This window comes from Thunnus albacares, chromosome 15, assembly GCF_914725855.1.
Source record: "Thunnus albacares chromosome 15, fThuAlb1.1, whole genome shotgun sequence".
NCBI lineage: Eukaryota > Metazoa > Chordata > Actinopteri > Scombriformes > Scombridae > Thunnus > Thunnus albacares.
The window spans coordinates 27,550,972-27,574,342 of NC_058120.1; the positions used below are offsets into that span (position 1 = coordinate 27,550,972).

The 23,371-nt window shown below is 39.8% G+C and overlaps 1 long non-coding RNA gene across 1 annotated transcript; it reads left to right on the plus strand.

Moving 5' to 3' along the window:
- Window positions 1-4,605: 4,605 nt before the first annotated feature.
- LOC122998487 lies at window positions 4,606-14,442 on the plus strand. The gene is made up of 2 exons (XR_006407433.1): window positions 4,606-5,212; window positions 14,252-14,442. It is a non-coding gene; the product is annotated as an uncharacterized LOC122998487 (long non-coding RNA).
- Window positions 14,443-23,371: the final 8,929 nt, after the last annotated feature.

Sequence of the window (23,371 nt, forward strand, 5' to 3'; positions counted from 1 at the left end):
TTCATCACACAGTCTGACGCGTACAGTCTTGACACAGATTGTGACAAAGATTTAATTATAGGCGTCTCGCACGATCTGACCTGCAAGTCGGAAATATCAGAGCTTTCAGAAAACCGTTTCCCTCCATCATAATTACGGGACGTGAGCGCGGCGTTATTCTGTGAAACGCTGGATGAAGGTCACTTGACCCAAAACTTTAGTGCTGAATAAATTTATCAGAAGTGTTTATAATTTATATATATTATATATAAGTGGGAACTGAGTTTAACGTTAATATAACTGATAAAACTACAAAAATAAAACCTTAAATTGCAAGCGGAATGATCCTTTAAAGAAATGACACACACAAATATCCTTCCATTATACTGTTGTTATGTGGTTTATTCTGCACATACAACATCTGTTTCATGTCTGTCCGTCCTGGAAGAGGAACAAAACAGATGTTTTTTGTAGAGTTTTGTCTTTATTAGAATCGAGGGTCTGTACAGGTTGTGAAGCCCCTTGAGGCAAACTTGTGATTTGTGATATCGGGATACATAAACAAGACATAACTTATCAAGTTCCAAGTCAGATATATCAGAAATCAGAGTTTCCCTGTCATAATAAGAACTTCAATGTTGACATAAACACTATTTATTAGTCAAGACTTATGATAACTCCAGCAGGATCTTAACGATGTGGCTTTATTGTGTGAAACACCAGATGAAGGTCGACTGAAACTTAGCTACTGAATAAATTTAGCATCATTTTTTAATGTTATGAACAAAAAGCTGATGGAAAAAAATACAATAACACACACACACACACACAGTCACACACACACACTTCCATCCGGCTGTGAAGGCATGTTTATGAATGATGGATTGCCTGGTTGTGGAAGGAGAGAGGAAACACTGAATATTCATAACGCCTTTTGAAGCGGACCTCCTCCGGCTACATCAGACATCAGTCGTATGGTGAAGGTCAGAGGAAAGCTGACTCATGTTAAAATGACCATCACCCCCCACAACCCCCCCCCACCGCCACCGCCACCCCCACCACCCCTCCCTCCACTCACACCCCCCCCCCGCCCCCCATCAATCCACCCATCCATATCCTCCCCCGCCTCACTACGCCTGTCCGCTCAGCGTGTGACACATCCCATCTGTAGCCAGACAGCGGCAAGCGTACACACACATATATACAGAAGATATAGGCTACACACACACACACACACACACACATACACACACATACACAGGAAATGTAACATGAGCCTGCATTCACGCGTTAACACGTGCAAGAAACACAACATACACACAAAATATTCAAACGCATACATGCATCCGAATGGAAAAAATTGGAAAAAAGAGAGAGAGAGAGAGAGAAAAAAAAAAGTGCATTTATGTAAATTCTAAACACAAACATCACATGAAAATACACACAGGAAGCAACATACACATCTACACACACACACACACACACACACAAATGTCAGACCTCGGCTGCTCCTTCATCACTCAGGCTCAGCTCTGGTTCAGGATTGGGTGATTCGGTTTGGCAAGTCATGTACCGTGAACCGTGATTGGCTGACTCATGGGAGCGTGCTAATCTTGACAAGTATTGAACCGGCTGGTAGATCTCCTGAATACCAACAAGGTGTGAGGTAGTGGGAGGATGTGTTAGGACTATGTTTTAATGTGATAACACTATATATAATATATGATTCCCCCCCTCCGTGTGTATTCCTTTTAGTTGACTGAATGTGTTTTTATCACTAAGACAAAAATGTACATGCATTTCCTTCTCTTATTGGTTTGTTAGGTGATAAACAAACGAACAAGATGGCTGTGATTGTGTAGTTGGTTGCATGAGGGTTAAAAATATACCGTGCGTTGACTATCGGCAGTAATCAGCCGGACAACCTCATTTATCTTTGCTTTCCAAAACTGTAACACATCACTGTTGAGAAATAATGAGTTTTTATGATGTGATGATGCTGTGGTTAAGGTCTGGTTAGGTTTAGGCAGAAAAAAAAGCACTTGGCTAGGTTTAGAAAAAGATCATGGTTTGAGTTAAAATGATCACTTTGTCAAGTTTAGAGAAACATGTGGTGTGGGTTCAGACTCGCCAACATTCCCGTTTTTCCTGGGTTTCTCCCCGGATTTCGAGGCCGTCTGCCAGCACCCCTCCCGCTTTGTTGTTTCTCCTGGGAAACTCCCAAACTTCAGACTGTACTATGAATAATCGTCATAAACGGATCCATAGGTTTTATATGTTTGTCTGACGTTATCCAAGTTGCCAGATCGTCTATGAAACACAATCCACACACATCTGTCACCCCAACCTGGCAACCCACTGACAGATTCAAGGGGCAAGCAGGTCAGCCAACTTAGCTGTTGTCAAAATGTCAGTGCAGGACGGAGTTTTACCTAAAAAAAAATCCAAATACACCTGCAAATTTAAGCAGAGTTGGACTGAACAGTTTAAACTGCAGTGTTTCTGTCATAAGTTGATGTTTTGTCATAACATACCTCTATATATTAACAAAAATATAAATGAATAACCCCCGAAAAAAACATCCTACATTTATTTTTTTGAAACCTAAATGTTCCTTAAAGTTAACCTCTGTTGTCATGGCAACAATGTTAACCTCAGGGTTAAGGTTAGGGGATGATCATAGTTACGCTTGGAAACAGGAAACCAACAGCGGTCTCCCGTGGCAACGTCCACTGTTGGGTTGTAATTACTGTGACTCCTCCTCCATCGTGATGATGTCAGATGTCAATCAACGTGCAAATTTAAAATACTAGCGCCAATAAATCTTAAAAGACAGCAAAATGTGTTTATAAAAATAATATTTTTTTTGTCTGAGGTCTTCCTGCAGCTCACTGAGAAGAGCTCATGATACGTGTTCGGCAGTAATTTTCAGATTTACAATTATTTTAGTTCATTTTTATTTTAATTCTAAGAGTTTAGAAGTTTTGGTGGTAAACAATAAGATGTGAAGACTTTGGTGTGACTTTGGTGTCACTGATGCTTGTTCAGAAACATATAAGGCTTCGAGTTGAGTTTGTCCTCTATGTGTGTGTGTGTGTGTGTGTGTGCTCTCAGAGTATTAGTGAGTGTGTATGTGTGTCCGTGCGAGACAGGAGGACGCATTAAAACGACAGCACCTAACTCAGCACACCTGTTTTCCTCCAACAAATTCAATTTGACGCTTCCTCAGCAGAGCATGATGTTCTCAGATGCGCTTGGCGGCGCCATCTGTGACAGAGCGTGGCACGTTTTTCCTCGGCGCCGCCGTCGTCCCCGCAACCCGTCTGAGGCCTTAGATGTACTGCGGACTCAGCCGAACACACACAGAGAGGAAAAAGGAAGAGCTGAAGAGATGTCAGCGGATCTAATTTGACTCAGGGACACGTCTCTACCTGAAGGGGAAAAACAGAAACCTGCCTGCCAGTCTGTCAGTCGGCCTGCAGCTCCGCTCCAACGCCTCTGAAGTGATGCGATGTGTCTGCGGAATATCGGGAAGTCCTTCCACGAGAGGGAGAAAAACAAATATATTGATTCAACTGAATCCGGGCCAGTCAGTGTCTTTTCCTGTCAGAATGATGGAGGTTCACCACTGCTCCATGGCAACGCTAAATCTGGCACATGACTGTGTGGTTTCCATTTATTCAGCTGTTCAATTACATTTTCTGTAATTAAGTTTAAATGCTTAATTAAACCAGTGGCTTGGGTCATCCTGCCTTTAACGGCTTCTAACCCACCCCAAAAAAACATAAATCACACAAAACGTTCTTTATTCTGAGTTTCAATAGAGAGTTTGTTTCCAATGATGAATAATTTACACCAGAAATTATAGTCAGCAGCACTGGATGCATTTTTAGCAGAACTAGCGGCTAACAGCATTAGCATGTTAACGTTAAAACAATAGCATTTGCTAACGTGAGCTTAAAAAAAAAGCGCATAACATAGCTCACATATGCTCAGCTGAACCTAAATCCAGTTTAGAGTGATGACAGCTGATTCTGATGATGAAGAGCAGAACTTTATAAGCAGTCGGAGATAAAAACACGACCCACAGGACAAACTTAAAGTCCCCTTTATCTCAAAAATGTGTTTTTTTCTTCTTGTTCCTTCAGTTGGATGTTGTTCTCTTCACTGTGCAGGATTCTATGTTTCATCTCATGGTCTTCTTATGAACGCAAATAATCATGCTTTTAATTTGAAAGGCTTACATTATTGATTTCTAGTTGACATCGTGGGTGTATGTGATGTGCTGTTGTATGTAGTTTTTGTTATTGTGCTCTTATATGTTTTAATTGTAAGGGGACTGCAGATGAAAATTAGCTTGAAGCTAAATATGGCGCCGTGCATCAAATGTCAACATTTATGTGTCATACTGTAAATAGTCCCATAAAATAAAATACATTAATACAACATATGTGCAGAGTTTGTTTTCACATCCATCTGCTGAAAGTAGAAAGTTTATTTCATCCACAACCTGTTTTGTTACGTCATAAATCTGAAGGTCAGCACCCTCCTAAACTGTGTGTAACATCTTTGATCATACTATTGCACAGCATTCTGTTATTTATCAGACCTCATCCGTTAAGCGTTTGCTAGCAGTTTGCATGCAGTAAAACATGCTAACAAACAGTCAAACAACCTAATCAGGAAGTAGATCTTCTCATTTATTTCCAGTTTATCCACCTGCACAAAACCAACACAGGAATATTTATGGCTATTTGCTTCAGCTATGTAGCAGTGATTTATGTTTACACGATAACAACCAGTTAACATGTCAGTCAAAGCTCTGTTGTAAACAATAAATCAACTATCAAACGAGGCACCAAATGCAGCTTTATGAAACTGCTGCTTTGATTCGGTCTCTCTGTGTACGGATGATTAGGCGTCATTACAAACTACATTCAAATTTACCAACGTGGGTCATCAAGGCTTTAAAACGTTTTTATCACCTCACCTGTTCTTCATTAGCCAGACAGCCTTAACAAGCGCTCGCTGATAATGAGACTGCAGCTTCCACCTGGACTCTCTTTCTACACAGCAGGTGTTTCTGATGAACTGGGACTAAACTATAGGTTGTTCAGCCCTCCGTCCAGTCTAAAAGTGTGTTTTTCCCTCCTAAACTTTTCCAAAACAGGCTCCAGAGGGTGAAAATCTTAAAGGGGACATATGTCACATCTGGCGTCATCACAGGGAGGAAGTAGGTAACTTTGCAAATGAAGCGTTCACAACAGTTTGACTTATAGGAAGCATTTCTACATACATTCACCTCAAATTTGGAAACTTTATCCATGATGTAATCTGACGGGTCTGTGTGGCAGTAAAGTTAAGGACCTTAAGTCGCCTCTAACTTTCTCTGTCATCATTTAAAACGTCAATATGGCCGAATACACAATGACTGCTGGTTAACAGTTTATAATGTAATGAAATAATTATTTCTTATTTGCTCCGTTGTCTGATAACAGAAACAGAAAAGTATATAATTGAGACAACTATATCTTGAATTCAGCAGCATTTAAACACTGTGTAAGTGATTATTTTAAACCTCAATATAGATTAATTATTCTCCTCAGAAATGACCTGGAAATACTTGTGTGGATGCAAAACCGCATTTTAAAATTTAGATGTCTACCAGCAGTAATAATCTGGAAGACTGTCATTTAAATAAATGTCTATTAAGTCACTATCTATCGCCAAATAAGGCAACACAATGGTGATTGAGCCTACGGCCCACTGATGAAAGCTCCTGCATTTGCAGTATTATGAACTGAGTGTTGGTGACGACATTCCAGGGAAAAATCACAAGCTAGTGACGTGTTTTCTATCACCCAGCAGAGACAGCAGGTAGAGCAAACGTAACAGACTTCAACTCACTTGCGTCTGAAGCGGCGTACTGTTTTTATCTGGTCTCTGATGACTGACGTCACACAGGCGACACTGTTTGGATCTCTGGGAAGTGAAGTCTGAAAACACACCTGCAATTACTGCTTATCGCCAAAGGTGCCACCAAAGAGAGCGAAACGGAGATCTTTGAGATTGTTCCTTTAATGTAGACATTGCATTTGAGGCTGAAACAGCTCATATTTGGTTCAGTTTGTTAAGAGGTGCACTATGCACCACTGAGTGAACTTTTTAGGACTTAAATCTAAGCAAACCATTAATATCTGACAAATAAATACCTTTCATATATGCTTATATTTATTTTTTGCCTATTAAAAACAGACGTGTTTATATTTCAATATACTACAGTGTCAGTCTGTAAAATCCCATTTGCATTCATTCACGGTCATTTTGTCAATAAAAGATACTTTAGTGTTACAGTGGTGGAAAGTATCTAAGTACATTCACTCAAGTACTGTACTTAAGTACAATTATGAGGTACTTGCACTTGAGTATTTCCATTTGATGCTACTTTATACCACTGAAAAAGTCCAAAAACTGAAAACAGATTTGTGTATCAGAACTTTGTTTTTTCTTCTTTCCTCTCCCATTAATCATCTCACCACCCCTCAGATTTATCTGCTGACCCTTCGGAGGGGCCCGACCCCTAGGTTGGGAACCACTGGACTAAACTAGCTAACTGTATATAAAGTAGTGTAAACTAGCTCCACCTCCAGCAGCTACAACAGTAACATGCTGCTCTAACACTGATGCTTCACTATTAATAATCTAATGATGTCATATATAATAATATATCAGTCAGAGGGACCAAACCACTACTTTTACTGCAATACTTTAACTACATCAAGCTCATAATACTTATGTACTTTTATGCAGGACTTGTAAAGGAGTATTTTTACATTGCTGTATTGTTACTTTTATTTAAGGATGTAAATATTTCTTCCTCCACTGATCATTTATCATCTCAACCTCAGAGAGAACCTTCATTTCATTAGATCTTACAGGATCTGTTGCCGTTTTGATATGTTAATACTTTCGGCTCTTTTGAAATTAGGAACTTTTTCAACTGTAAAATGAGCTTTAAAAAAAGTTGAAATAACTGCAAAGGCCTATTGAATTAGACCTGCGACAAACAGAGCAACAAAGGAACAGCTCTGTTATACTGTTATAAGAATTATGTTTTCAAAGATGCAGCAAATTACCCTCTTAGCTGCAAAATGGAGCCTCTATTATCTCCATTTAGTGTGTTGCACGCTCCATTTCAGACAAAGAGAAGGAGGGAACAGAGATGGAGAGAGCGGGAGGGGAAGGAGAACGAGAGAAAGAGAGAGATTAAACGGACCATTAGACCAAAATGACTCCTGTGAAGAGGGATCAGAAAACAAACAGGGCTTTAGAGAGCTGCTGGCAGCGTTAGCAGAGGCAATTACCATCATTATTATTGTGATCATGTTTACAGTGATTATTCGCTGCCTACTTACCGCCTCACCGTGATACGGCACGACTGATGAGGGAGGGAAAGTGCTGTAAATTCAGGGCGACAGTTAGAGATCCATTCAGGAGAGTCAAGACGGGACACATCACACTAAACGCCTCGATCTGTTAGAGAGAGAGAGAGAGAGAGAGGAGGGAAGGGAAGGGAGGATGAAATGGATGAGAAACAGAGTGGAACTCATGTTTCATGAGCGTTTTCACTTTGATCGGGTTAAATGAGAATTTGATTGTTGTAATGTGCTGCAGCCTGGTTTGTCTGCAACATTTATTTTTAGCATGAGGCTGTTTTTTCCTGACCAGGACAATAAAACGAACAGGCTACCTGTTACAGAGAGGTTAAAGTCAACTAATCATTGTTTTCATTATCGATCAATCCGCCAACAGTTTTCTAGATTAAGTGATTTAATCTTTTAGTTTACAAAATGTCAGAAAATTGTCACAAAATGTTGATCACAACCTCTTAAAGCTGCAGTTTGCAATTACTGTTACATAACACAAAGTGAAGCATTAAATTTTAGGAAGCTTGAAGGGAAAAATGACGAACAATTATCATAATAATTGTCAATTACTTTTCCATTTATGTATCAATTGGCTTGGTTTTCACTCTTTTGTCCGTATATCATTGGAAAAGACTAGAATCAACATTGTGTTAAGCCCTGAGTACACTGGGATGTGTATAGCTGGTGAGCTACTGCAGCCATGGATGGATTAGGAGGAAATGGATACGGGACTCAAAGATGGCGTCCTGTTCATTCCCATGAAAGTTGCTCGGCGGTGCATGAAGCCAAAAAAAAATTGGCTTCAGGCTGTTAAGAAATGATCTAGCTCCGTGGCTAACCACACACAATAAATTCACACAGTTTATTCAAAAAAAACACATATTTGTTTGTGGGACGCAGGGTTATGATGCAACGCAGCTACTAGGCTAGCTCAGGATCATGATTGACTTTTTCTGGAGGGAAGTCGAGGTTTTTTTTTTCTTTTTTTGAACGGGAGTCAGTCGGAGCATCTAGTGGCTGGTTGGTGGGACATTACTTCTGCTTTGGATTCAGTCTCGAGCCGCAGTAGTTGATGTTTGGTTCCTACTGAAGGTCTTTAAAAACTTGTCACAAACATATAATTTTAAAAATTGTCACACACAAATTTGGTGGCTATAAAACCATTTCAGTAACTTTTGATCATATTTTCAGCTGTTTGTTAAGTTTGCCAGATAGATTCTTTTAAGATATTAGGTAGAAAATATTAATAACAGTAGGGGGGGGGGTCCTCTTACACACCCCAATCATTTTTGCACTGATCCAAACATGTTGCCTGGTTTGTCTGCAACATTTATTTTTAGCATGATGCTAAAATGAAACTCTTAATCTCACTGGAGCTGCCTGTCAAATGAAGGTTAAAGGTTAAATGCGTGCATAAATGTATTATTGATAATGTGATGCTTACAAATAAAGGGTAAACATGTTAAATACACAGTAAAAGTTATAAAATATGTATTTTGCGGAGCATATTTTGCAACTACGTAAAGGCATATTGCATAAACGATTATGTGAATGAATAAATAATACTGAATAAAGTTGCACAATAGATGTAAAAACACATGCAGGAATCATCTAAATTAATAATCAAACATGTTTGTCCTACAGTACAAGTTGGTTTTTTCCACATTTCATGCAAATAAAATTCAATCACACTTCATTTGATCGCCGTTATTGAATAAATCACATTTATTTTGTCATTTCTCCGACGGTAAAAACAGCAGCTCTGCTCCTCAGCTGTCTGTTGACGACGACCTCGTCAGCCGAAGGTGAAAAATGTTTCCACAGCAGGTAATTAACTCCTTAATGAGAACGAACCCCTGAGCTGCGTTCGCCGTAGCCATGGCGACCGCGGCCGTATTGCATCGGCGACGGCGACGGTTGAAGGGTTTAACCACACACACACACACACACACACACACACACACACATATACACGTGTCAAAGATGGATCTATATTGCTCTGCCATGCTGATGTTGACAAATGATCGTATTTAGCGGCGCGGCCTATTAGCCGGCCCGCATTGTCCGCCTCTGAATACGAGCGTCCAGCCGGTTTCATTTGATTTGTCTGATGCATGGTGGGAGGCTGAAGTACGTCCAGCCTGGTCGATGCTTTATTTTTTTTTTCCCCCCCATCTCTGAATGACTTAATTAACCTTTTTCCGTGTGGAGTGATAACAGCATCTCAGGGACTCGCCGCGGCCTCCGCTCTTCCATATTTCGTTCCATTTCCTGCCTTCTTCTTTACCGTTGATTATCTCTCTTTTACCGTCCCCTTCTATCTCCATCTCGCCCCTTTTCTTCATCCTCCATTCCTCCCCCTTCCCCTCCCCTCCACTGTTTCCCTTAGTGGTCTTTCTCTGTACAGCCTGATTGCTCATAATCACTCACAGTCTGTTTCTGTGACTAATAGGCCTATTAGAGCGGGATTGAGGCCGTATGGTCGCCAGGCAGCCTCAGTCATGGTTTCCAGTATTTGCTGCTTCCTTCCCTCCACACTTGTGCATCTCATTTGTGCGCATTTAAAAAAGAAATGTGCGGCTCAGTAGGTGGAATGTGACAACTAACAAGTGCACCCGAAAAACTGGAGGTGAATTCACGGTGTTGTAAAGATAAAGAAATCATCCTTTGTTCATTAGACGAAGAAGAATCCTGATGTCGGGATAAACTCACAGCAGGAAGATGAACGTGCATGTGGAAAAGCTTTAGAGTTTCGTTGCATTTAAGTCATGAAATATCGATTTAAAGGATGTTATTCAATGCAAGTTTTCATTCAGCATGTCTTTCTGCAGAAATGAAGCATGTTCCTGGTGTCTACTCTCCATATTCTAGTGATTTTAACAAAGTTAAACAACTATTTGCTTTATGAGAACAGAAAATATCCCAAAAAAAAAACCCACCAACTTTTCTGCCAAATTCATTTTTTCAGCTTTCCGGTTATAACGTTGAAAAAAATTACATTACATCCTTTTTAAACGTGGGTTTAATTACATTAAACGACGGACTTTGGCTGATGGGATTTTGAATGGAGGTTTTCTTATTTGGTTATGGGTTTTTACATAAAATTTGATTATAGTGGATTTGATTAAATTAGATGATCAGAATCAATCACCGTGATGTGTGTGTGAGTGTAGCCGCTCTGATATTCTGCTCCCACATCACACAGATTAGAAGTCGGAGCAGAAGTATAACTCATGCTAAAATGCCAGATTGCATGCAGCTCTAGTGTGCGTGCATGTGTGTGTGTGTGTGTGTGTTTGTTTGGCGGAGGGGGTCTAAGCAGCTCGACCGCCTAAACACTTCCTCTCGCATCACATCAGCACGCTAAGCTCTTACATAACTGGCACCCTGGGGAGATCTGCCTCCATGATGGAGAGGAGAGGAGAGGAGAGGAGAGGAGAGGAGAGGAGGAAACAAGGGAGGAGAGGAGGAGAGGAGGAAATAAGAGAGGAGAGGAAATGAGAGAAGGAGAGAAGAGAAGGAAACATGAGAGGAGAGGAGAGAGATGGATGTGATGGAGGGAGAAACATGGAGATGAGAGAGAGAGGTGGAGAGGAAGGGAATGTGAGGAAAGGAAGTGAAAATGAGACGAAGAGACTAAATTAACAAAATTAAGATGAGAAAGGAGGGAAGGAAAAGAAAATAGAGAGAATAGGAGACAGTGAGAAAAGGTGAATGAAAAGAGGAAATTATAGAAGAAAGGAAGGAAAGAAGAGAATGAATGAGAAAAAAAATGAGGGATGAAGGGAAAAGGATGGAGAGAGAGGAAGAGATGGAGTATTAAAGGGAGGTTGAGAGGATAAAAAAGGGGGAAGGAGGGAGAGATAATAGAGAGAAAGAGGGAGCAAATGAAGATGTGAGATGGAGGTAGAGAGGAAGCTGATGTATCAGTCGCTCTGCTTCTGACCTGGACTGACCGGAGTCCACAGCAGCAGCCTGAACGCTGCCGCCAGGGGGTTAAACTCTGAGCACACACACACACACACACACACACACACACACACACACACACACACACACAGACACAGATACGCACAAACAAATACACAAACACTTAACCAAGCATGAGGGAGCAGACCTCTGCTGCAGGTCACAACCCGACTACGATCTCACTGTCAACACTGATCATCAGCTGCAGGAGGGAGGAAGGAGGAGGAGGAGGGAGGAGGAGGGGGGACGGGGGAAGAAGAGAGATGGAAAGCGAGGAAGAGGATGGAAAGAGATGAGAGGGAGGGAAAATGTGAAATGAAGCAAGAGAAGAAAAAGGAAAGGAGGACAAAACAGAAGAGATGATGAAGGGAGTATTTATAAGAAAAGTTAGTCAAGTTAATTTTGATTGGACCGCTGCTATCGACACAACATCATCATTATATTTAACCAAATTACTACTAAACGTTACTTTTTCTAATATGACAATGCTGTTTCTGAAGGTAAGCTGACCTTCATTGTCATAGTTTTTTTAAAAACTATGTTGACTATCCATCCATCCCGACCTCCTCCACACACAAACTTTAATATATCTGTAACAGTTATTTAATTTCCTTCTTTTCTCCTGTTATAATAACTACAGCTGCTAGAGGGCGCCATCACGTGAACAGTGTCACTTTCTGCTCATAACCAAGGAAGACTGAGAGGAAGAAAAAAGTGTCTCTTTTTGAGAAAGTAAAAGAATTTATCAACTTCATCACCAGACAGCGTTCTGCAAAACCCCAGATCACATTCAGTGACGACATCTTTTACAAGCTATGCCGGCGTTTAAAAAATTTCTACAATATCTGCGCATGGCAACTATGATATGGTTTAAGTTTAGGGAAAGACTGCGGTTGTGGCAAATAAACTAAAGATTAGACAAATAAAATAAGGTTAGAAAAAGATAGTTACAGCAGTCCTGACCTCCACGCCTGTGCTCTCCACCTCGCTACATAAAGATCTCACTACTTCCTGCATTAACACTGAACGTTACTGTGGCGACGAGGAGATGGCGAGGTGTGCAACTGTCCGATATGAACGTAATTCTTAGGTTCATGGGCTCATCTATTTATTTATCTATCTCCATCTGTCTAGCTAGCTGTATCTTATCCTCTAAATTTCACATTTTAAACCTGCAATAACAGATTTTTGGCCACTTGGTGGCAGCGGAAACACTGACGTGTTGAACTTTTTAGCAAACAGCTGCTTTATTTCCACATTTAGCAGTTACGGAGAAACATTATCATTCATTTGGAGTCGTGTTTCTGTCCACCTGGTGAATGTAAGTCCAATATTCACTCTCTTTTAGCTCTGTTTTTACTCTCTACCAACTCCTGAGGGAAATATCTGGCTCTTTAGCTGCTAAATGCTCCACTATGTTCACCAGCTAGCATACAGCTAACTGTGTCTGTTACTGAGTTAGCATACAGCGGCTATAAAGCTCCATAAAGCCGAGGTGAGCTGCAGAGTTGCTGGTAATTCTCTGTAGGTTTCCATGCACTGACATTTCATACAGTGTTGTTATAAGAAATATTGATTATAGCCGCTTTAATAATGAAGAGTATTTTGAAATATTTAATGAGCATATAGATCTGCAATAAAATATACATGATGATGAGACAGTGGTGGGATACATGTGTCAGATTATTATTTTTTTCTTTCAAGCAAGTGCTGCGCTTTCTAGCAGCGCTATCTTGTAAATTTAAGAAATCCTGGATTTACAGAGAAAATTAATCACTTGTTCCTTGGCTCAAGGCCAAACTATCCAACGAATTTCATTAAAGTCTGTTGAAATGTTTGAGATACTCTGATAAATAATATACAACCACGACCGAGGGCACGTCCTCCTCGACAGAAGTATTATTATAACAAGAATCCGGGCGATGTCTGTTCAGATATCGATATATATCTCTCTCCCGGCTGTAGTAAACAACACTCTGCAAATGAAAAGGTCAATGAACTGACTTTCTGCCATCGCAAGAAGACAGAAGCAAAGTTCACTCCGACTCTACGAGGAGTTTCCCCTGCTACATCTGTCATGTCTCCTCCTGCAGAGCTGTCAGGAGGAGGAAGAGGAGGAGGAGGAGGTGGAGGTAGCCAGGCAGCTTTCCAGAACAAACCCAACAGCACAAACCTCTTAATTACTGAATAATTTATGGAGTCTTTAAAAAAAGAAGCGGGAGTCTGTTATCAACAGGAGCCCCCGGTAATGAGGCCGGGCAGGAGTGTGAGCAGATGGGAGGATTCTCGCATGATAACCGTGTGTGTGTGTGTGATGCAAACTCACTAATGACTTACAGTAAAGACAGTGTGACGTATGTGTGTGTGTGTGTGTGTGTGTGTGTGTACAGTATGCAAGTGTGTGTGTGTGTGTCGCTGTATTCATCAGTTATGCAGTCAAGTGCGACATGCGGAGAGCAGAAATAAGAAAACCCCTCAAAGAAAAAAACTTGCACAGTGAGCTGACACTCAACTTTACACCAACACACACACACTCCTCACACACACACACACACACACACACACTCCCCTCACACACACAGTCTTTCCTCCATCTGCCCTGGGAACGACACACATTTAAAGAACAAAGATAAGAAAACGGATATGAAACATGAAAAACTTCTTTCTTCAGAGAGCCAACACACACACACACACACACACACACACACACACACACACACACACACACACACACTCTCTCACTTATCCCCCTGAATCCGGCCAAAGACAACACAGAGTGGCACTTGGAGCTAAGTGGTAATTATCTCAGAGAGGCCCTGACCCGGACCCACAGCACTGACTCTCTTTTTTTTTTTTAACTCTTTTTTTATTCAAAGTAGACGTGCGGCTAATTAACGAGCCAGAGAGGAGAGAAAACCTGAGGCGACGAGTCAAAGTGGAAGGAAAAAGGGAGGAGGAGGAGCGAGAGGATGAGAGATAATCTGTCTGCTGTCACACGCGGCTGTCAGCGTGTCAGAGACGAGAGGATTTAATGTGTTATTTGTGTTTGTAGGATGTGTAATTTGTTCAAAATGACACGAACGGCGCCGTTTCTTTAATGATTTGTGACATGTTTATGTAAATAAGTGTCTGTCTTATAATGATTATTGATCAAATAGTGTTTAAAATATGACACCATGCACAAGTGTCAGTCAGTCAGGGAGCGTAAAAACATCCGAAATACAAAAAAATCTTTCTGCAAATCAAAGATTAGCTTCAGAGACACTTGATAAACAGTATTTGAACTTTTTTACTTGGAAGAGAAAACCATGTTTCCTACGTGCTTCATTAGGCTCGTTTATCAATTAGTGAGATCATACAGTAGGTGTGAAAAAGAGGACAGTAGGCAAAGACGACATCGCAGAGAGAGCAAAAATAGTAATATCAAATAGAAAATGAATAAACACCTGATAATAAGATACAAGAAGAATCTGAACCATCGATGTATTAAAGGTCTGTCTTAAACCAACAGTCAGGAGCTCAAATGAACATTGAAACCTGTTTTTCTTGCTGTAATCATTCCTCCTGTTCATACTGACCATTAGAAGATCCCTTCATAATGACCTTACAATGGAAGTGATGGAGGACAAAATCCACAGTCCTCCTTCTGTGCAAAAAATGGATTTAAAAGTTTATCTGAAGCTAATATGAAGCTTCAGCGTCCAAATGAGTCAAATCAAGTAGATATCTTTCAACGTTACAGTCTTTTTAGTGCCAAAGTTCCTCTTTTTGTTACTATACTTCCACCTGCAGCTCAACAGGGAAACACTGTCCGAGGAAACACAAAGAGGGAATTTGATGCTAAAAAGACTGTAAATGTGTCAGATATCCACTTGATATGACTAACTCAGACTGCTGAAGCTGAATATAAGCTTCACATCAACTTTTAAATGACTGTGTGGACACACTGTGGATTTTGGCCTCCATCACTTCCATTGAAAGCACATTTGAAGGATCTTTTAATATCCGGTATGAACAGGAGGAATGATTACAGCGAGGAAAACCTCTTTCACTGTTCATACGGACACCTGACACTGAAAACAATGTGAACCTGCCCTTTAAAAAGATAAACTATGCAAGATTTGTCTGTTGTGTGTCTGGTGTTTGTAAACACACAGTCGGCCCCTTCTTCCACGGCTAAGCTAGCAAGAGAGATGGTCGAGCGAGCTATAGAGTGAATGAAGAGAGCGAGCAGCGCTGGCAAAAGTTGTTAATCAGATACATAAAACGTTATTTTCTGATTGTTTCAAGGCGGTTTATGTTGTAAAGCACAAATAAACACACCCACACCTCTGCAGGAAGGTGCCGCATTGCTGTATTTTGTGTGAATGCGAAGCTTCATCCTGTTTTTATCTAAAGTTAATGAGGCTTCGGCGGTCTGAGTCAGTCAAAATAGTGATAAGTTCAAATCTCTGTATTTGTTTCATTATTCCTCCGCCGCAGCTCAGCATGAAAACACTTTCTGTGGAAACACAAAAGGTCTCAGGTCTCAGTTTTAGACCTGATTTAAATAAGATAAATATGTTTTTTCTTATATAATAAACAAAACATGATCATTAATACAAAAACCTGGGAAAGAAAACATTCTTATTCAGAATCGCGTTTGTAGTTTCTCCCATTTCTCGTCTCCAATTTGTACTCGTGCAAATATTTTTGAGCTATTACGTTATTACACGAAGATCTTGTTTACCGTAAACTGCGGTGATCAGCATGTTTTCGCAGCTTTTTGATGAATCAGGACATAATATCTGGGTTTAAATCAGTTTCAACTGCATGGCTCCTTTAAAAAGTTTATTTTTCTGTTAAAAATTCTGCACAAAAGCACAACGGATCCCACGTTTCCTAAAGTCATAGACTGTGCTGTAAATACCCCTTTTAGAAGCCGAATTTGGAATAATGAGGTTTTCACCTTACGACAAGGAGAAGACAGCAGGGCAGAGAGAAAAATGGGGGGTGAAAGGCAGATATGTCCTCCAGACTGATTCAGAATATCCTGCTGTGAGAGAGTCAGCAGCTGTGTAGATAAGAGAAAATGATGATCATTACAGGAGGAGGCAGACAGGAAGGCCGCGGTGTCAGACACATTTCCTCTGTCACTGATCAGCTCATTAATCTTCCAGTGACCTTCAGAGGACTAGTAAGTCAGTCAGAGAGGAGGAGGAGGAGGAGGAGGAGGAGGAAGAGGAGGATTCAGTTTGGCTTTGGTGGCACTCAGGCTAAAGGTGCATAACATGATAACATGAGTTCAAATCCTGACTGTGACCTTTTCCTAAATGTCACCGTCCTCTCACTTCTCCACCATCCCAGAGACGAGGAAGCTCACAGTCATATTACAGTAAAAATGGAGATATTATTCATGTTAAAGCTGCTTGAAACGGCACATAAATTTATTTTATTTTAGAGTAATTAAACAAAACCTGTCAGCTTTGAAGAAGCAAAGATTCAGGGTTTTTTTTTTTTTTTACTGGAAATTGATTTAAAAGGCTTTAATGTTGAGAATGTTGTTGTTAACAATATCATGAAATAATAGCTGATATCCATCATTTATTTATAGTGATTATTCACTTAATATGATGACAGTTGATTGTGTAAAATCTATAAGGAAAGGAAAAGAAACTAAGGAAAAGGTAGAGGAAAGGAAAGGAAATCAACAGGAAAGACAAAAAGCAACAAGAGAGGAAAGAAATAGAAAATGAAAAACAAAACAAAACAAAACAAAATGAAAAGGAAAGAGTGGAAAGGAAATGAAAGGAAAGATAAAAGCAAAAGAAGGGAAATGAGACAAAAAAGGGAATGAAGGGGAAGTAAAGAGGAAAAAGGAAATGAACCAAAACAAAAGAAAACAAAATGTAAACGAAAAGGAAATGAAAGAAAATCAGAGGAAAGGAAACAAAATGTAAAGGAAAAGAAAGAATCAGAAGGATAAACAACAGAAAGGAAAAGGGAAGTAAAGAGGAAGGAAACAAGGAAACTAAAATGTAAATGATAAAGAAAAGAGAGGAAATCAAAAAGGAGAGAACAAGACAAGTGGAGGAAAGGAAACGAAGCGAAATGAAAAGGAAAAGAAAGAAAATCAAAGGATAAAAGCAAAAGAAAGGAAAGGAACTGAAAGGAAAGGAGGAATGAAAGAGGAAAGGACAATGGAAAGCGTGAGCGGAGGATGTGCTGATGAATGTTTCTCCAGACAGGTTTGAAGGATGAGTTTTTCTTACGGAGATGAAATTCGTCTCCCCATCACCGCTGACAGGAGACAGATGAGTCACAACACCTCTGCTGAGAAAACATCCAGCGAAGCGAAGCACAACAACAACACCGACGCAGACACCCAAGGTTAACAGCTCCACGCTGGCGTCCCTCCAACCCAACCGATGGTGTCATTCTGCTGCTGCTTTTAATTCTCTTATTAGCAAGCAATAAAAAAGCACTGAGGTTTTTAATGGCTGTTTTATTAGTTTGGCTATAATATGTTAATATTATGCAACACTGAGTCCTAAAAATGCATTTTAAAGCTTTCATACGATGTAGAATTCATTTTTGAGGTTTTAATGAAAACAAACATTAAACCTTTTTGGTATGCTAGCAGCCGCAGCTAGAAAACAGAAGAGCTGGACGGAGAAAAATGAGGAGAAAAGATTATTATCTTATAGTGGGACAAACACAGGACAGTTTATTCAGATTAAAAGTCACAATGTTACCTCAATCAGTGGTTCCCGATCCCAAAGGGGCCCCTAAAGATGTTTTAAGGATAAGATATTTCTGTTGAACACATTATATTCACTGTTTTTCTTTACTTTTCTCTATTTTTTTTTTTTGTGAAATACATACGTTAACTGTTTCAGGCTGAGAACACAGTCAGATTTTCTGTTGAACTGCTCGCGCTTCTTATCATTAAGTGGTCACAAGTAGACGCTGCTTCATTTTAAGGGCCCTCGAGCCAAAAAAGTTTGGGGTCCTTGGCCAATTCATCTCAGCGCTACATTATCTGGCATTGCTTAAATTTAAAGCTGCATTAATTGGGGGTTTTTGGACACTCTGGTGCAGCAAAAAAACCCACAACATATCACCTAAAACTGTTGGCAAACACTTGCTAGTTGTGAACTTCTGATGTCTGCGAGTTGTGGGCCAGAAAACTAAAACGATGATCCAAAATAGACTAAAAGACTTTGTAACGCTTTCTGTGTTGGTTCATCACTAAACAAAACCCCTTTCATAGTGTTCGGGTTAAACCAGAACCTTATTTTGAGATTTGTAACACTTTTGCAAGGAACCAATAAGAGCAACAGATCACAAAACACTTCTGTGTCGTTCTGTGTGGACCAACAACAACATTTGTGGTTTAATTTTTAGAAATTGTTGTGAAATGTTGGTAGTGCTTGATGAAAAGTCAGTGATCAGTCATTAGGTTTCATCTTCTGCACTGACTGACCAACAGACAGACTGACACCTTTACAGCCGTGCTGCTAGTGTGGATAAAAATAGTGTTAAAGTTGTGCTGATGATGCTGAAGTAGCATCACAAGCATTAAAAGGTAGAAGTGTAGCAGTGCCAGTAGTAACAGTAATGACTCTTTTCTGATGCTTCACTCAGTAACGTGTAGAGTTCATGATGTATTATGCATTAGATAAGATGACTCATGCAACTGATTTTAGTAGTATCAAGAGTAGTACTGACAGTACTGATAGTAGAACTTTGTTTTACCCCAAAACCTTCGGCTCACTTTGCAGATGCGTGACTTTAAGACGAGTACCACCAGTGAAAAGCAGAAATGTGCAATAAAAGCAAGAAAGGAAATGTTCTCTCGTGTGTGTGTGTGTGTGTGTGTTTTTTTAAATGGAGTGGGATCACTGCAGTAGCAGGAGTTAGCTTTCACAATGCCAAACTCTAAAACCGCCTAAAACCCTAAAACCTCTTTGGCCTAGACATGCACTCTCTGAGCGGTTTGGTCAGTGGATTAGATATACAGTATAATTTGGAGTCTCAGTACAGAAACACTCCTACACCGCACTGTCTTCTGCCTTTCTCTCAGCTTTCTATTCAACTTGTTTAATCCAGCCTTCACCGGGGGGACATGTGAAATTTCTGAGTGCCTGCGCTTTGTATTAGGTGGGTTGAGAGTGTATCTGCATGCGTTTGCGCAAATTGTTCCCTTTCGGTTAGTATGTTAGTATGCGGATGTGGCCTGATGCATCCTTACAGTCAGAGCATGTGAGTCTGTATTTTTAGACGAGACTCAGCCCAGCATGCAGCCTGCACGTTGAGCTCGGTCATCGTGCTTCTGTGTTTTCTCCGCACCCCCCCCCGTCCCTTCCTGAATTATTCATCCGTTTGGGTGAAGTAACACACACACACACACACACACACACACACACATCTATTATTCATCCTGTCTCCCTGGTGTCAAGCTACCCGTGCAGCTACAGCACTGTGAAACCTGAAGGGAGCGCTGCTTTTGGGCCCCAGCACGCTGCTTTAGCTGGCTTACAGTATGCAACACTTTGCAACAGTAGCCATTGTGGAGGGATTTGCATAAATTGAATAGGAGTTTAGCAAGTCAATGCTTCTCCAAAAAAAAAAAAAATAAAAAAATAAAAAAAAAGAGCGGTGTTGAAAAGAGAAAATGAGTTTAAATCCAAACTGAGATTTTTCACCGTTTTCAAATTATTTTATGATGCTTGTTGTATTTTTCTGGCACCGAAGCTCAGCTACTCTCTGCTGAGCAGTTAAAATTTGAAGGAGGCAGCAGTCTCTCTCTCTCTCTCCACTGTGACGCCTACACTTGTAAAAAAAAAAATCTTTACTGGCATGAAAGCAAAACTCACAAATAATACTTGAATGTATTGGACAGCAGTAAAATGCAGATCTGAAATTAGGGAATACTTGAAGTTTCACTATTGTATGAATAATTCAGGTGGAACGCTGCTATCAGAAGAAAATCCAACTTGTTCATGTTTTTCTATCAGTATAGGAATTCATGTTTACCTGAGTACAGCAGGCTGGAAGTGTGCTGTTCTCCTACAGATAGGAATTTGTTTATGGATCTTTTGCAGCACAGTCAGAAACTTGAGCTTATAAATTCATTCTCCTCCGGACATGTTTAAAGATTTAAAATACTCTGCTTTGAATAGTAATTTGTGTCTGACATTTACTTAATAATTACTTAATTAAATCCTGAAAAATCCATAATCTATGAATATGCAAATGTTTTTCATTACAAAAGTTGAACTGCTGGACACAAAATGTCTCCTACTTCACATTCCCAGCACATGTGCACTGGGAAGCTTCATCTTTCCGCATCATACTTGTGTAAGTTGCATATAAGGTCAAAACTAGTTGTGATGTCACAAATCCTGCTCGTAGGTACACGTGTTAAACTCAGATTTAAAAGGTGAGCTCAGAGAAAGCAGATAAATGTGAAAACAAGCTGCACATACATGATTCTGCACATCCAAGTGAAGGAACGAGAAATCACATTTTTGAGTGGAAAGAGACTTTAAATTCTTCACACTCTGTGGTTCTGTTAGTGATGTAAAACTTTGACCCTGTTAAAAAGATTCAAAAAGGTTCATGTGGGACCTGCTGTCAATAAAACCTGACAAAACACAGTGATAAAAGTGTTTCAAATTGTGGTCAAATGCAGTAATAAACACCATGAACGACAAGCTAAAAACAACAGCCATCTCAAGTGACCATCAAATGACAAAGAAGTGCTGAAAACAAACATAAAAAGCAAAAACCACACAGACAAGTATGTGTATTATCCTGGTAGGTGACACCAAGCTTCAGTCATACGTTTCTATCTAGTAATGAAGCCAACTGGGATCAACAGAGTCTGATAAAGACTGAACACCGACCCCACAAATCTGCTCAAAACGCTGCACAATACAGCCGATGAGTTACTCCAGCGTGAGGCCGTATTTTATATTTACTGCTCAGGTGAACCATTAATGCCAGCTGTATGATATACTGTATAAAGGCTGAAGGGAAATGTAACCGTCCAAAGTCTCTGCCTTGCAGTCCTGGCTGACGTGGGGGCAGATGCTGAAAAAGACCCAAAGATTTAAACACTAAAACATGTGTTTGTCCTTGTGTTCATGGAGCGTTCTGTTCTTGTTGGCAACTAAATATGAAAACTGGTTACTAGTTTAAGGAAGAAAAAAAAAAATCACCATTAAAAATGGTTTAAAGATCCCCTCCGGACATGTTTTAAAGGACCAGTGTGTACGATATAGTGACATCTAGTGGTGAGAATGCAGATTGCAACTCCCCTTCCAAGCGTGTAGGAGAACTTACGGTATTATATTCCATCTTGCCAATATTTCTGCCAATATATCCTCCTAAATATTACACACTGGTACTTTAAGATGTATATAAAATACTCTACTTTGAATAATAATTTATATGTGACGTGTTTTTACCACAAAAAAGTTCAATTATCTTGTTAAAATCCTTAAAATCACATCTACTTCTTCTCCCTCATTAAACATTCCAGGATTTATGAATATGCAAATATATTTAATTTCAAAAGTTTAACTGCAGGACACAAGATGTCTCCTACTTCACTGAAAAGTTCATTGTCAATGTTTGTGCACTGGAGGTTTCAAGTTTCCACATCACACTTTTATAAGTTGACTATTGGAGCGGGATCAGCTTCCAAACTAGTCGTGATGTGATTAAGTCTCAGGTCAAGTTTCAGGGTCTTGAGGACAAAATGAAGTCACAATTCTTCATAAACAAACAAACAAACAAACAAACAAACATGTCCACTGCAGGTCCTCTAGGTCTCTGAATTCTGCAGCATTTGAACATTTTCCTTTCAAAACTATTTTAACTGTCAAAAAGGTGAAACCAAGTCTTTTCATAACACAGATCTCATTATTACAAGGTCCGAGGCTATCAAATGCCTGCTAATTGCCATTTTTTTCTACTGTTTTATTTTTATTGTTCATTTTTTATTATTTTGGGGATTTTACCAGGTCTTGCACATTTTTCCCTCTTCAGTAAATCAGATCTCACTGCAGTCAAGTCAAACATTGAGTCTCCAGCTTCATGTTAGAGGCTCTGCAGGTGTTTTCAATCACTCTGGCTGAATTGACCTCTGCTCAAGTTGAAACTGGATGGAGCTAAACTGAGAATAATTTGATGTCACCAAACCTTATGCACTAATCAGAGTGATAACAGTGTAAGTTGTTCTGCCTAAACAGATACCAATGAACCAACAGAATTTCAATCTAGCACAGTTTGTGCACACCCAAGAAGAGCAATAGTGATAACACCTGTGTGGCTGCACTGGACATGTACATCTTCATATTGAATGACTGAATTAATCTAATTCATACAGGACTTACTTTTATTTTGGTAAAACGACAACAATAGTTTGACCGAACAGCAGCCTAAATCCAAACTCTGGTTACCAAACTAATGCCAGAATCATGATGCACCATAATCTGCCCGAGTATATTACATTATATGAGCAGACACCACGGTCTGACACTGGTTCATAGCTGGTCCAAGAGCTGCTGACTGGAGTCCACAACCTCAAAACTAGCAGTCGGCTCATATTTTCTCAGAATATAGAGAGAGTGTGCTGACACTCAGCCTCGATCAGCTTGAATCAATGAGCTGACTACCTGAGAAATCTGTCCTTTTATGTGCATAAATGTTCTCTGTGCTCTTATTCTCAAAATAATACTTTGATTCAATCAAACTTTGACACAAAATACCATTAATTGGTACTTAATGTTAGACTAATCTAATCTGCTTACATGCACAACACAACTTATAACACTTTCATATATGGGATGTTTTGTGTCATATTATACTAGTTTATCTGTACTACAGGCAACATTATTTAGTGTTTAATACATTTTTACACAGGAGGACATTGGATTTTGTTTGCATCTTTTAAATTGAAATTTCTTTAGAAAGGGATGTCTTTGCAGCCAGTAAGGAGAGAGGAA